Below are 17,185 nucleotides of genomic sequence, written 5' to 3' on the forward strand. Positions count from 1 at the left end.
TCAACTAGACTATTATACCTAAAATTAAACAACTTCCTAAGTTCTTGGCAGACGGGGTGCTAAAGTGCCCCAGGCAGTTAACAACTTAGATTTTAAAAGAAGAGAAAACAGTTTACTGATACTTCAACTTAAATGTTTAGGAGGTAGTTCTCCTTTTGGTAGTATTCCTTAACACATGTTCAGTCCTTGTACTGTGTTATCCCTATTGTGTGTACATATGTATTTTTGGTCACACAGACAACAGAACCTATACATGAAATATTACCACAGTTTATTTTAAATGCACACCCATTTTTGTTACTTTAAAGATACAGATCTTTCCTGATAATCCAAAATCATCTTAGAAAAGCAATTGCAGGTATATGTGGAGCTCTATTTGGATTAAAAAAAAAACAAACACACAGATTATTTGCATTAATTTTTCTTGTACTGTGAGAGTAGGAGATATTTGAGCATTATGTCTTCCTCTCTCATACAAAAAAATTGCTTAAAAAAACCCAAACAAGCAAACAAAAAAACCAACCCACCAAGAAATCAAACCAAAAAACAAGCGACCCCACCTCCTAGCCCCCCAAACTGAAGGGAACATACATGAAGGGCAATTCCATGGCTATATTGTGGTAAATTATAAAACCCAAAGTGTCCCTTAGTGGAGGTACAGAATGTGTGATTCAGAGTTCAGAATATCCTCATTTCCTGACACTTTTCTGGCTTTTCCTCTATATAAGAACTGCTGACTGTTACACTTAATAGGGAGGGGCACCCTTATTCTGCACTGGTTTAGGTTCCAGACTTCAGAATGACTAATTCTTCTTCTCTTAGTATTACAGACACAGTTCTGAAAGGAAAATGTCATAAAATATAAACTTGAGGGTTAATGCTTTTTTCCTTGGTTTTTTTTTTTTTTTTTAACCCAAAATTTGGGACATAATTTTTAGAATGTTCTTGGAATACTCCATTAAATGTTAAATTTATTCCATGGTACAAGATCAAAACGCTGCTTCTATATTCATTGATATCAGCCTTCATACTTTGAATTAAAGGTCAAATGAATCAAGCGACTTAAATCCTACACAACTAAAAGGAAAACAGAAAAGAAGCTGATGACTAGAGCAGCAGAACAGTCAAACTCACTCCAGATCCTTGTAGTGGTTTTACTTTAATGTCCACATATATGCCATGATTACACCAAACCCTTCTGTCCTTTGATAAACAGCAAAACAAGCAGATGAATTAAAGATTTTAATTTGTATAGACCACAGCAATAACATTTTCAGGAGAAAGTTGCTCATTAGATATACCAAGCTCCAAATGCCTATAGAAAACAATCTGCAATTTGGTTTCTTTCTTCAAAGCAGGAGCTGGCTATAAAATTTTCCTAGCTTGAACCCAAAATCTGATGAGCCATCCCTTCCTGTGAATAGGTAACTAAAGCCTAACAGCATTTTACTAATATACTTATGATCTACATGGTCAAAGTAGATAGCTCTTGCAAGGTATCTTTTCACCAGAAATCACAGGCTGGATGTGGCTGCCAAAACACAAATTACGTGTTCCCTCAAAGGTTACTCTGCTTCAGTCAGTATAAAATTTCCTCATAAAAATTCTTCCATTAATTGAGGAGAACCTGTCTTGTGTCTTTTCTTTCATTTTAATGCTTCTTATTTCCTGTTCCTCATGGTCATTCTTTATGTAGTCTTCATTCCTGGCAGTTGATCCTCCCAGCAGCTGCAACACCAGCAAGACGGGAGTCACTTGGACTCTGCTGGCCATGCAGAGTCACGCTGGCGGCCTCCTGGTTACTAAATGCAGTATGGTTAGTTGAGCAAGAGCACCCTCTTTCTAAAGCAATTTTTGTGCCAGGGACTTTGCTGGTATCCAGAGTGGGGGAGTATCCTGTGACTGAATGAGATTTGGGCTTCTCCAGACAACTCGGTGTCATAAACACGTCATAGTCTGAAAGTGCTGTCAAGACATTCATCAAGCTGTTGGGTTTCAGCCCTCCTTATTTAGTCTGCATGTGTCTAGGCTGACTTGGATTGAACAGGCTTAAGTATTCGCTCTTTCTTTGGCATCTCTGGTGAATTTCCAGGGCACTCACAATCTCTGTATCAGTCACTCTTTTCATGAGACTTCCTAGTCCAGCCACTGTCTGAATCAACAAATACTGACCTTCCTCAAAACAGGCCCTTTGCTATATCTGTGCCTTGGAATACTTAGATTTTCAGAACATTCAAGGGACACATGGCTACTGAAGCAAACTGATCCTTAACCCTGTGTGCAACATAATGCCTGCAAATCTCCATTTTAGGAATCACAAGTGGTTTGTAGCGTTAGCTTTTAAAAACATCCTATATTCTGAATACACCCATGTACATACCTACCCAATTCTCTAAATAGTCTAAAAAGCATCCAAGACTAATCTTAAAGTCCTCTAAGAAGTATATAGTTGTCTACATAGAGCTGCTCCTCTGAAACTGAAGGCCCAGCAAACATTAACTTTACGTAATCATTTATGTAGGGAAAGCCATACACTGATCTCAACAAAGCTACACAGGAAAGAAGTCACATAAGACTTGTGGAACTCTTCATAGAAATAATGCAGAAGTGTCCTTATTCTTTGTACCATAAAGCTGACATTTCTCTGAGTGCATTTCCTCAATTATCATCCACTTTGAGAATTGAGAATTCAGAAAGTAAATGGAGTTTACTAACCAGCAAATATTGAGGTTTATACCCCATGATAAAGACAATCTGCAGAATCAAGCAAAAATTGGTAGAATCTTTTTGTTTAGTTTGATTGGTTTCAGTAATGAAAGTTCAGAGAAAAATCACAATGGCAATTTTTTAAAAAGCATCCATGCCATGGTTTGAGCTGTGTCAGGAGTTCTGCTATCTATATTCTTACAGTTGAGAAGGAAAGCCACCATGTAAACACAAACAGCCCAAGATTTTAAACCAGAAAGTTTTTCTCTGGAGTTCTAGAGTGCCAATGGGTAAAGTTAATGTCTGCAACTCCAGTTCCATTGAAGTCACTGTCCTTAAGAAATGGCTCTCCTGCACTTCAGAAATGTGTTCCCTCAACACAGGTAAGAGTCCTTTGCATTTATTTTAGTGGTGAAAATAAGACCCACTACTCCTTGAATTCAGCAAAGAAAGTCTGTGAAAGAACTGAATTATATTTCACTCTGGTAACCATCCACAGAATTCTCTACTAGCATCTGATAACATCAGGATGAAACAGATGCTAAATATTAAGCATCTGCTTTAAAGACTAAGACGCCAAACTGCTGTGCTGATGACCTATATTTTTCAGTAGGCTTTATTGATGATGGCAAGGTCTAACATGAGCATGTAGGCTATCACCGATTAAAAATGCTATTCTGTTGAAATCACCAACAAAATGCTAATATTTAAGCTTAATTTTAGGATTCACACCTCACCTGAGGTAGACAAGAATGTAGCATAATTGTGGCTACCCTTTTGTTAGCAAGTTGTGCAGCAGAGTCAGAGCAAGTCTGAAGAGCATAGCAGGTGTTACTGGAAGCCAAACCCCCATGCTACAGATGTTTCTGGAGGGAAGGGGAAACGCTTTATACTAGCTGTACCCCAGTCTCCTGCACTGAATGACCATTAGCAGTTAAAGCACTTTAAATATGCTCCTGTAGCCTGCCTCTTGCTTTAATCGAAAAGGAGCTTAGTTTATGTTCTCCAGAACAATTTGACAAGACAAACCAACACAAGGTGAGGAAGGGGGATGGAAAAATTCATGCCACCAGGACAAGCCCTCTCTGAAGTAACACATTAACATATATGCACCTGGTGATGATCAGCAGAAATACTTGAGGCAGAAACCTTTTAATATAGAATAAAACAATAGAGAAATGACATATTTTCCATGAGGGTTCCATTCTTAAAAGCTTTTCCTCATTTAGTAACCTAGTACCTTTTCAGGAACATCACAAAGCCTGTTAACTTTGGAGTAACGATTTAGGAAGGGCAAAAAAAGGTTAGAGCCAAGATGTCTGCTTAGTATTAGGGTACACTAGGGAAATTTAAATGGGACTGTGGTGGGAAAAGTAAAATTAGAAGAAAAAGTTGTATTTCTCAGACATTTTTCCTTTGAAGGAAAAGCAATTGTCTGTAGCAATATGGACACAGATGTTTTCAGATATAGAAATAAAATACAGATGCTAGAGACTAAGTGAACTTCATAGCTGTATATGGGTATAGACTGCCTGAAGAAGAAGAATCAGATTCTGCTCTTTGCCTCATGTGTGCACCATCACTAAAACATCAAGGTGTTCTCCAAGTTTTAAATTCATTCATCATTACATCCAAGCAAGGGACATCTTCTCCTAAGTCTGACCCTCCAACATTCATCTCAACTTAAAGGATATAACAAGTCAGTGCAACTAAACAGGAATTCTAACATATTCCTGAAAGCCATTATCATCTTTTCTTTGTAAATTGAACCCAGACCCATGGCCCAGGAGTTCAGATTTCTGTGGTCTGAGGCTGAGTTCTGCAAAGCACAGAGGTGTGACTTTGGCTCAGCACTCCAGAAAGATTATTGTTGAGCTGTGAGAGAGTATGCAAGATAAGAAGTAGCAATAAGTAAAATTAAAAACAAAGATTAAAGTGATTTTCTTTCTTTTTTTTTTTAGTTGGAAGCAGTAGCTGAAGGACTCGAGAGCCAAATACAGCAATGAAAAGGTATAAAAGTCCAAAGAAGTAACAGTAAAAAGTCAGCCAGATCAAGGAACAGTTTGTTCCAAGAAGCCACAGAGGCCAATGCGCCTCCACCTGACTAGTGAGCAGAGACTTACCAGATGTTTGCATTTCGGGTGGTGCACACATTTCTGGTTGGCCTACTAGAATGTTGTTCCAGCCAATGTGCTAGCAAATAAATAATTACTGGATGCACACTGGTTGTATATATTCCCACCTGCAAGTCTCTAGGCATAGTAAAGATATTGATGCTCTCAATTTTGATACCTATTTTGCTATCAGTAGCATCGCTACTTACTGATTTCAATACTCAGTGGCATTTCACAACTTTGATATCAACAGGACCTGATGAAATACATCCGTGGGTCCTGAAGGAGCTGACAAATGAAGTTGCTAAGCCATTGTCCATCATATTTGGAAAATCATGGCAGTCAGGTGAAGTTCCCAATGACTAGAAAAAGGGAAATATAACCCCCGTTTTCAAGAAGGGGAAAAATGAATGACACAGGGAACTACAGACCAGTCAGTCTCAACTCTGTGCCTGGCAAAATCTTGGAGCAGATTCTCCTGGAAGGCATGCTAAGGCACATGAAAAACAACAAGGTGCTTGGTGACAGCCAGAATGGCTTCACTAAGGAGAAATCCTTCCTGACCAATTTGGTGGCCTTCTGTGATGGGGCTATGGAACTGATGGACAGGGGTCGAGCAGTTGATGTCATCTACCCGGACTTGTGCAAAGCGTTTGACACTGTACTGCATGACATCCTTTTCTCTAAATTGGACAGACATCAATTTGATGAATGGACCACTCGGTGGGTAAAGAACTGGCTGGATGGCCACATGCAGAGAGTTGTGGTCAATGGCTCAGCATCCGGCTGGAGACCAGTAACAAGTGGTGTCCCTCAGGGATCGGTGTTGGGACTGGTCTTGTTTAACATCTTTGTCGTTGACATGGACAGTGGGATTGAGTGCGCCCTCAGCAAGTTTGCTGATGACACCAAGCTGTGTGGTTCAGTTGACACGCTGGAGGGAAGGAATGCCATCCAGAGAGACCTCGACACGCTTGTGAGGTGGGCTGATGCCAACCTCATGAAGTTTAACCATGCCAAGTGCAAGGTCCTACACCTGGGTCAGAGCAATCCCAGGCACAGCTACAGGCTGGGCAGAGAAGAGATTCAGAGCAGCCCTGCGGAGAAGGACTTGGCGGTGTTGGTCGATGAGAAATTGAACATGAGCTGGCTTCAGTGTGTGCTCACAGCCCAGAAAGCCAACCGTATCCTGGGCTGCATCAAAAGAAGCGTGACCAGCAGGTCGAAGGAAGTGATCCTGCCCCTCTACTCTGCTCTCGTGAGACCTCACTTGGAGTACTGTGTGCAGTTCTGGTGTCCTCAACATAAAAAGGACATGGAACTGTTGGAACAAGTCCAGAGGAGGGCCACGAGGATGATCAGGGGGCTGGAGCACCTTCCTTATGAAGATCAGCTGAGAAAGTTGTGGCTGTTCAGCCTGGAGAAGAGAAGGCTGCGTGGAGACCTCATAGCAGCCTTCCAGTATCTGAAAGGGGCCTATGAGGATGCTGGGGATGGACTCTTCATTAGGGACTGTAGTGACAGGACAAGGGGTAATGGGTTAAAACTTAAACAGGGGAAGTTTAGATTGGATATAAGGAGGAAATTTTTTACTGTGAGGGCAGTGAGGCACTGGAACGGGTTGCCCAGGGAAGTTGTGAATGCTCCATCCCTGGCAGTGTTCAAGGCCAGGTTGGACGAGGCCTTGGGTGATATGGTTTAGAGCGAGGGGTCCCTGCCCACGGCAGGGGGGTTGGGACTTGATGATCTTAAGGTCCTTTCAAACCCTAAATATTCTATGATTCCATAACAGGCGTTAATACCTATATGCATCATTACATTTTGATATCAATAGGGATCAACAGGCACCAATGCCTATCAGTAGACATCAGTACCTATCAATACCAACACCTTTCGATTCTGATGGGCATCAATACCTATCCATATACCTCCTGGAGCAAAATATTGAATAAAACTCATTTTATCCTATGAGATATTTTCCATTCAGTCAAAATCCTGCACTGTAAAGGTCAGTGAGCATCTGCAAATGCACAGATGAAGGGGTCATTTGTTAGGAACTGGTCCTTGATATTTAGATAGAGAACAAAAATATAATAGCTTGTTATTTCATTATTTCCATGAATTCTGAGTACTTACATGTTGCTCAAATTCATTTGGTTTTCTTGGAAGCCAGTTATCTTTGAAACTGGTAAGTTTCCATTAAGCAGCTCTCAAAATAGCACAGTTTCAGCCTCTTAGAGGTGCACTTCCTCCTCTCAGGTCTTGCAGAGTTATTAGTTCTATTTACATTTCTACAGTGCTGCCACAGTTTTATTTCTGAAAGTTGACAACACAGACAGCTTTTTCACTTTCAGCTGCAGAAATCATTTCTCAGTCCCACACACACACCTCCAAACCCAGCAGGGCAAGACAGACCTGCTCTCACAGAGCTGCCCAAGAAGCTACTGTGCCATGTGGAAAGACAGTTGGATTTACTGGCATTGCTTCTCACTTTCAATGTTTTGTCAACTCTGGATTTTGGGTTTAAATTTGCTTATGTGACTAAAGGAAAACTGATAGCTACAAAAGATACTGCTTGCTCATGTTAACTTAGATCAGAGTTGCAACCAGAGTAACAGCATATGTGGTGTCACTGGCACCCCCAGAAGAGGCAAGTTTACAAAGTTCACCTCTTGCCTGCTGAAGAAGGCTGGGATCCTCAGACTAATGCTCCTTGCTGATGGTAAATGTCACCATGATATCACATTACTACAACTAGTTTAAAAAAGTCTGACATTTAAAAGATACCAACTTAGAAACCACCTCCCAGCCACACCACTGGTGAAGTACTGAATAGTAGCAAGGAAAAAAACACTACCCAGCAATTCAAACAAACTTCCCTTAGTACTTTCATTTGGGTTTTTTTTCACCAAAGGCATTTCCCATGCAAATAGTGACTCTGCCCTAATCCTGTTACCTTCAAAACATTAACAGGATCACAACCTTAAGGAGCCCAATACTGAATCAAGTCAGTCAGGATGGATATAATACTCTATAGCAACACCTGCCACACCAAAGCTGAGAATGAAAAACAGGACTGGTCTCTTCCCTTAGGTAGCATACACCAATATAAATGGTATCCCAACAGCTGTGCAGTTGCTTCATTAAGAAAAGAGTCACAAAGCATGACAGAGGTTTTTAATAAAAACTGGCAGTTTTTACAAGTTATAATGGAACCCTTTATGAGTATTTAGGTACAGAACCAGGGTGATGTACTTTGCAACAAAATGAGTTAAGAGTACAAGATTTAGTGGCTAAAAGGACTGACAGCAAGCACCATAGCTTTTCATAGACATAATATTTCACATCAGAAAATAACTGAGCACAAAGCAAGCAGTTCAGCAGATCTATGAGGCTGTTGATGAAAGGCCTCTTATCTCCATTGTATTTTGGTTTAGGAGGGCTACTTTGGATCAGAGCCTGGCCAAGGGCCAAAATGTCTTCACAAAGCTGTTCAAAACTTCCTGAAGGGGTGTTATCCTCCAGGGCTTCACAACCTAAACTACAAGTCTCTCCAAGAGGCACTGCACCATGTTCTCGTTTATTACAAACATTTCAGCATCACATTAAGATCACTCATGAACACAGAAAGACACCAAGATAACAGATGATCATTTGCAGCATTTGGGTGTCCATTTACACCACAGGCCATGCTACGGATGCACTATAACATGAGTTCTTGTGCTGGGCATGTCTGGGATGGAGTTATCTTTTGCCATAGCAGCACACGTGGTGCTGTGCTTCAGATCTGCAACTGAACCGCGGTTGATAAAGCAATGATTTGGCTATGGCTGAAGAGTGCTTGCAGAATGTCAAGGCCACCTTTCCTTCTTCACTTTGCACTGGAAAACAGACTGGGGGTGGGCAAGAAACTGGGAGGCAGTACGGCCAGGACAGGTGACCCAAATAGTCTGAAGGGATATCCTATACAACATATAAAATTTAGGAGATTTTGTTTACAAAGGTAGCCGCAGCTCAGAGGCTAGTCGGTCACTGACGTGATGATGGGAAAAGGTGACTGATTCAGTTCCTTGGGGCAGCGAGTTGCAGGCTTCCAAATTCTATGAAGTAAAACGGGTAACTAGAAATTTGTCAGAAGACGGTGAACAAAGTAGAAAAGCATTACAGAAAGTGGAAACTAAAAGAAATAGGAATTCAGCAAGGGAAGATGGCAAAAGAAAGATGGGCAGGTTCAGGAGGGAAAGTATTTTGAATCCAAATAGGTACAGATGAATGAGGAAAGAGTACCAGAAGTGCAAGAAAGAGCAGAGGGCTGGCAGTCAGCAGCAAATCAGAAAGCATTCATGGCATTTAGCCCCTTGTAGAGTCAGAACTAATTCAGGGTGCTGTGAGAGCCTTTGAGATCCTCATCTTGACCCTTGTGTATCAGGTCTTCCCAGATGACCTCATGGTGGTAAAACCCAAACATGGGGATAAAGCCTAATGAACTAAAACAAAAATCAATCACTGTAAATCCTAAGGACTGTGAAATCTAACCTACATCCTCAGTTTCATGCTGTTAAAATAGGAAGGGTCACATGCAATGTCTGACCTACATAGTCACACCACATATGCATTTATGAAAGTGCTCCAAAGCTTTCCAAAGGCACAAGATTCTAGAAAAAGAGCAAAGAGGGGGCAATCCCAAAGTACAAATCTCCCCCAAACCATGTAGGCCACAGCTCTTGTGTATGCTTCATCTGAGAAAGCCTTTAATTGCAAAGTGGTACTGATCTACTCCTAATTTGGGAGCCTCTAGAAAATGAAAGCAGCAAGCTACTATTCAGCAGCTACTAAGAACATACAATTATTTCCCTGAATAGAGCTGAAAAGCTCACATAAATTTCAGTGTCCTCGAGATACTGGAACTGCACTTAAGGTTGTTTCCAACTGATGCTGGTCCCACAGGGAGTTTCTTTACTGTTCAGAAGGCTGTAGTCATTCCTACTTTTTGTGTGAATAAATCATGGCATTCACACAGCCGTAGTAGTTGTGGCCTGACAGGCAAGTCTCATCACCATACTGGGATCTGATATAATTTAGATAACCAGCACAGAAGAGACTAAACCATGCTAAATGAGTATTTTGTCCAGGATTTAGACATGTTCACTCAAATCCAGTAAGTTAATTTTTGATAGATTCTATGCTAGCTACAATTACATTCAACGGAGTATTTTCAAAGTCTTGTTGAGAACGAAGGAGAGATTGGCTGCAGAGTTCTAATACCTTTTTCTAATAGCTCACTTTAAATAATACATCTTCTCTGTTGATCTAAGCAAGTCCCTGGAATCTCAAAAGCAGGTTGAAGAATCAATGAAATTAACCTATTGGCCTTCCTGGACTCTACCTGCTTACAAACTCCTAACTTAGGATCTATACATATCTTTGCAAATACATTGATACTGGCACTGCTTGGGACTTTACTATTACTATTATACTTACCCATTCAACTGCATCACGTTTGTCCTGTTGAATAATTACTTTAAAGGAAAAGTTTAGATTTGTGATTGATACTTACAAAGACTATCTATCTGGCAGAATGCAGTTTATATCTTAAGATACTGCACTTCTGTCAGGCTCTCTCTGTAAATGTTTAGGTATGATAATATAAGAAATCCTAGATACACACCAAGACAAACCTGTATCATTTACAAACATCAAAATTGTGGGGATTCTTTCTGTGATGAGTTCACCACAAGAGCATTGCTTAAAGATAAGACCTGGTTTACTTCGCAGCCTGCCAAACTTTTGGTGTGAAGTGGCACATTTTTTGCAGTGCTTTCTTTTTCTTCAACAATAGACTTTGTCAAATATCTTGAAGTTAAAAAAAGAGAGGGAGAGAAGAAAAAAACCTACAAGGCAATTCTAGCTTTTGAAACACACTATTTCATATTAGAGTTACTTCAAATACTGTGAGCCATCTGGACCATTATGGCTCTGTCTTGACTGCCAGAAATGGGTTTCTTTTGTTTTTGCCACTAGTAGAGACAGTTTCTAGTCTACAGAAAGTCTTTAGTCTTATCACAAAACAAACCAGGTAGTCAGCCATGAGGAAATGAGTAGAGTGAACCCTGTCCTTAAATTTCTTTTCTTTTTTGTTCATCTACCATAGGTGGGCAAAGCCTGAAAATGACATTATTATATATTAGAATTGGGGTTTCCTTTATTTGATTTTTATGCAGAGGCAAAGCCCAGTACTTGAAAATTTGCCATTTCTTATGAATTTCCTGGAGAAAATTCAGCCTTTATATAGAAGAAGGATATCATAATGCCTATGTACTTCAGTGTTAAAATATGTAATGCTATCAAGGTCTTTTGTCTTAGCTCTCAAAAAGGCATCTAAAAATCTAGGCTAATATAATAGATGATGCAAATACTTTTGTGTATGTGGTATGGATCTAACATCTATGTTACTCAAATCTAAAGCAAGCTAAAGAGCCCCAAAACTCCGTGGTTTGTAAGCTTACTTTTTTCATTATTAGAAAGCAACACACATTAAAATAAAGCTCTTTGAAAAGGAAAAAAACCCAGCCAAATGCACCACCTCAAAACCAGTCACCAAAGAAACAAAACCACACAACTGAGACAGAACATTTTTGCTATCCTCAGCCAGACACAAAATTGGAGCTGCCATGTTTTACAAAGTGAGGTGTTTGACTCAGACAAGCCTGTCCTGCCCCACTGTGTTCTCACGTAACCTGCGGCTAGCAACGTACTCAAGGCCAGGTCTGATAACTACCAGACCCCAAAGGAAATCTTCCTCTACTGGAAATCATGACATTTTAAAGATTATGTACGTTCTTATTGTTGTTTGCTTGTAAAGCAATAAAATTACTTTTGACTAATCAACCACAGCTCTTAGTAAATACATTTGCTTTAAACATGATCTTTGATGTTAAGCTACTTCAGCACCTCTCCACCTTTCTCCCCCCTCCTTCTTTTTTGAGGATATAAGTACATAACTTTATTCTCACACTGTGAGGAAGCTTCTGCTGGGAAAGATGGGAGAAAAGAATAAACAAAACCAGAAATCAAAGCAATTCCTTTTTCTCTTTTCATTCACTCCTGTCATATCATAGCCACAGACAGTAGGTCTTTGCAAATTTCTTTCCTTTTCTCTTTAATCCTTACAACTTTGTACACAGAAACTCAATAAATTACTATATCTGAAAAACTGTGATGTCCTATTGAATTTTAATCTTGCATGTGCAGGACAAAAAGGCAGCAGCGAATGCATTTCTGCCTCAAACCAGCAAGAGGTTAACAGCTCCAACCTAATCAGCTTTTTCCTCTGCCATTAGATTACCAGAGGTTACATTAGATTATCAGAGGTTACAGCTCAGCTACAGTTTCTCACTTCCAGATGAACTGCTATGTGTCTGATTCAATAGCCACTTACAGCATCAGCATCCCATTTGTTATCAAAAAACACTTTTGATCCTTTTCTTGATCTTTTGTGGACATGGCATTTAAGGAGTTTATTGCCAATTAAATTACTAAAGTATTCAGGAAATTTGCCTTAAAGTGTTTAGGAAAAGCATGCACCTATAAAAAAACAAGCCAACAAAAAACAATTTCTTTGTACCAGACTGCCAACAGCTGAGAACCACGGCAGGAATGCCACTAAAAGGAGGCAGATGTGCACTCTCTGCTGGGCCCCCCCAGTTTGGGAATTTGCACCTTCAGCCCCTCCAAACTAGTTCTAGTCTATTGACTTTCAGGGTACACTAAAAGGCCCATTTGTTTTTCCTAGCTGTGAGAAGACTGGGAGGACCCTGGTGAGAGATCATAAAACTGGTTCCATTCTCATTTACAACAGTAGTGATTTGTATGTTAATAATAGAAAAACCAAGGGAGAGGAGTCTCCAGAGAAGTCTGTGTGTAAAACTGTTCCCAAAGTGTGCCACAAACAAAGCCAGACACTTAATTTCTAAACGTTTCGTTAGAAAAAAAGAAATCCATCTTGATGCCTAAATAAAATAGTCCTCAAGTCCTCTTATTTTCAGAGGTGCAAAGCAGATACAAAATGACATTAGCCCAGCTGCCATTTGTAGAAAACATAACATTTTGTTCAGCTTTTTGCATTTGTCCAGGCAGGAAGATAAAACTATGCCAACCATTAAACTAATTCAGTACATGTGCTCAATGTAAGAGTACCGTAGGTCTGCATTTGCCTACACAAAATTTTCCAGTGCTCAGTCTCACTTCACTCCTTCAGCCACATGAGGTTTTGAATGTGGCAGCGTGACTTGATTTAGTTATTTTGGTCAAATTAGAGATCTTTTCTCCACTACGACCTGCATGTGGATCAAATTTAAGCTGGGGAGGGAGGAAGATGAAGGAAGACATTCTGTTTTAAAGCATTTCTCTGTATGTCTACCTGAAGATGAGAAATCTTGAATGATGTGCCAAATCAGTGAAAACTTGTGCTAGTGTTCGAGCCATAAATGGGCAGAACCCAAATAATTTTGGTGAGAAACAAAAGTAGAATGCAAAGCAAGTAAGTGTAGCATTACTGGAGGAGTAAGTAAAAAAACAGGTAGCGACAAACACAGTAGAGGGACTTCAGCAGTTATCACTGGAAGGTAGGAGCTACTAGAGGCATCATGGCAGACAACCTAACCTGCAACACACAAGAACCCCACACCTTTGTGAAATGGAAAATAAAAAGAAGAAAAAAGGTTTTCAAAGCAACAGCATTGAGGAAAGAACCTGTGGGAAGTGAAAGTGCAATGAAAGAAAGGAATATGACTAACACTGAAATAAATTTTGGGTTTGAAAACAAAGACTTTTCAGAAGCTAAACTGTGTACATTTTATTTTTCTCCAGTCCTTGGGACACATTATTTGAAATATGCTTATTAGCTAGTATGTATTTGAAAAAATTATTCACATATTATGCTCTAGAGAAAGAAGAGAATGAGAGGTAATTGCTGCAAACTTTCATCACAGATGAAGGTACAATAAAGACCTTCCCTCAAGGAGGCACATCAATGAGATCCCAGGATAAAAGGTGTGGTAGTAAGACAGCAAAAACAGATACTTGTTCTGTCGGAAGAAATGGCTAGAACAATTTGCAAAGCTGGTTGTACAGCCTCATTTTCCACATTTAAATTAAAATCGTAGTAGAAAGTCCTTTTTCAGTTAAATCAGAGTATAAAAATATCTCATTGAACAGTACAGCTCCTGTGTGGTTTTCTGTTCAGATACGAATGTAGATTCTCTCTCCTGGGTCATTACCAAACAGAAAGCAACTGTATCATTGGGGAAGAACAAGAATATTGCATAATTACAAATGCTCAATTGACAGTGCTTAACTATAAGAACAGGAGGGCTTAATTATTAAAGTAGACCAGCAAAATAGATTTCTATTACAAACTAAACCTTTCCAAAGAGTCAAAACTATGACTGCATGCTGATAAGAGGTCAATGTGGAATTAGCCAGAGCTACAATGGCAATATCAACATTTATCTTCAAGAGATGATGGCTGAAGTTATCAAATAACAAGCAGCGAAGATTTCTTTACTGAGGGTAGATAAGTTCCACCCCTCCAAACTGCATATTTTATAATCTGCTTATACAGCAGCTCATCAGTACAGCTGTCCCTTCATGTTAAATCCACCTGCTGTTTTAGCTGCTCCTAGTGTGATAGCCAATATGCAATAAAGTGCTGAATTGGGTTTTCAGGGTAAAGAAAAACACACAAGCCCTAACTATTCTAAAATTACAGGTAAAGCAAGCTGTTTGCTTTTCTTTTAACTAAATGCTTTTACTTCATACCTTCAGAAAACTTGTTGCAGGAAAGGAGAGAGGCAAATTGTAGTAGACACATGATGCAATGCTCTGCATGATGTCACTTACAAGCTATTATATGTATGATGCTGCTTGCACTCAATCTGGCAAACACCTCCATGTTCACAGGCCCCACCAGTATGCAGCTGGGCACAAAGGTCAGGCTGAGAACATCGCATTGTAGGATCCATTGTTTTCCTATGAACTGTGCCTTGTCTTTCAAATTAGTCACTTAAAGAAACGAAACAGTTACTTGGTTAAATGACTGTTTCCCCCAGCTATTAGACAAAATGTATTACATCTCCAGGCCTGTGATCAAATGATTTAGAGTTTGACCTAAATTTACTTACTGCGCTAAACAACCAAAGGAACAAAAAGAATTACGCCTCACTGCCTGCCTACTGTCAGCTATAAAGAATATTGAACAGGCTGTAACTGCAGATAAAATGCAGTTCTATAGTTTTCTGGGCCAGCTTCTTGGAGCAATTGCAGGTCAGGTGAAACAAAAAGATGTTTCAAAGAGTTTAGGGCTTTTTTTTTTTTGTTGCTTGGTTGTTGTTTGGTTTGCTTTGTTGGGTTTCGGAGTTTTTGCCTGGAAGCTTTATTCCAACCGTTTTTGCACTTTGGGGACCCTAAAATGAAATTTTTAGAGGTGCCTTGACATCAACATAGCTAAGCTTATATGGAATTTCCACTTAAGACAGATGCAACTTGAATCCTTCCAAAATACCAATCTCAAAACAGCAGAAGTACAAACAGATCATAGTCTCACACATTTGATAAACCAGACTAAAAACACACGCACTTTTACGAAACAAGCTTTATTTATGGTGAGGGCGCATTCTGAAATTTCATAGACTCTCTTGATTTGAGCACCTGCTAGAAGCTATTAACATGCAGCCGTTTGAAAACAGGTTGAGTTCTTTTATCATGATGTCATTTAAAAGAAAGCTGGCAAAATAATACATTCAGTTAACAAGGATGAATATTTCCAATTGAAATTCAAATGTTTTGGGCACCCAATTCCCTTTAATTCTTTTATAAATAGATTTTCACATTCTGGTAACAATAGTTTTTCAGTCCATAGCACCTCTGAATGTGTGGCTCCTGGCCATTTTGAGAAACAGCAGGGAATGAGAAATAGGGCTAAGGGAGTGATCTGCACCAACAAAATAGTACTTATGTGCCAAGCGGAAAAGGTACGTGTGTGCAGTCAGTCTTCTTCAACACAAAGGCAACCTGCAGTTTTCCAGAGAAAAGAAGGAGAACTATGAAGTAAACACTAGTGTGTAACAAACCTGGATGCCACCGTTCAGAGAAGCCCAGGGTCTAACATGAGTAGGGAGTGGTTCCACCAGCAGGAACTGGTTCCAGTCTATGAGATTAAAGCATCAGGTCCATTTTGATAGAAGCATCAGTGCCATGCTATGGGCAAAGCCTGTCAAAGAAGAGAGGATTCATGAACATGCAGCCCATACTGACACACTTGGATAACTATGTATACAAAGTCTAAAACCTGTGAGCTTAAGTGACTCTATTTGCAAAGGTCATTTTGTAGTTTTCCCCACGTGTAGCTTTGCTGTTTGGTGTGTTACAACATCTAAATTTATGAGTCACATTCAGCACTGAAGGTGTTTTAACTTGACAGAAATATAATACAAAATAAGTTTTATACACATTCTTTCCTTCACTTGCTCAACATCTCTCAGCTCAGGCTTCCCTTGACACCTCTTACCACGCTGATAGAAAGTGGCTAAAGGAATAACCAAGAATAAACTCTTTTCTTCCACACACAAAAATGCTATCCAAAGCTTAACATCAGTTCTTAAAGGTTTGTAGGATTTTTCTTTTTTTAAGGTTTTCTTCTCCATTTTTCTGTGCATATACATTTTTACAAATACATACGTCTTTTTTCCCCAAGATGCAAAGGGAAAGGATTGACAAAGGACCAAGTTTATTCCCAGTCCTTGGCACAGCTTGGCTTTTTTCCACAATATGAAACAGCAGGACAGTCAACAAAAAGCAGGGTAAGGAGACGAGGTACATGTCCTGACACACTGATAGTATGTTGACAAACTTCTGTCAGCAACAAAAGGCTTCCTTCTTTTTGCAACTCATTTAAAGCTCCTGCTCAAGGTTTTTGAACAAATGAGTCATTGGCGGTCCCTCAAGGATTAATTTTCAAAAATTATAGGCCCCAAAAAAGCAGTGCTTCCAGATAAACATTTACTTCTGTGAGTCAAACCAGTGCCCCTCCTCCACACACACACAGGCATATATTTCAGATTCTGGAGAAGGTAAGCATCCAAGCCAACATTTTAAAGGCACTTTGAATATAGCTCTGGTGGCTCAAAAATGTCTCAATCAAATCAAAAGTTCACATTTATCTGATGTTTCAGATTATTAAGCCTGGATAATAATTCCTTCCTTCTGGCAGAGTGAAATTCTCTCCACCTGCCCCAAGCCCCACATGCTCCCATCCACCTCATAATGCAAATCTATGCTCTTCATATACCAATAAAGATCTGCAATCA

Source organism: Neopsephotus bourkii, unplaced genomic scaffold (assembly GCF_033783945.1).
Source record: "Neopsephotus bourkii isolate Nb327-2 ecotype Australia unplaced genomic scaffold, CSIRO-AGI_Nbou_v1 NB_741, whole genome shotgun sequence".
Classification (NCBI taxonomy): domain Eukaryota; kingdom Metazoa; phylum Chordata; class Aves; order Psittaciformes; family Psittacidae; genus Neopsephotus; species Neopsephotus bourkii.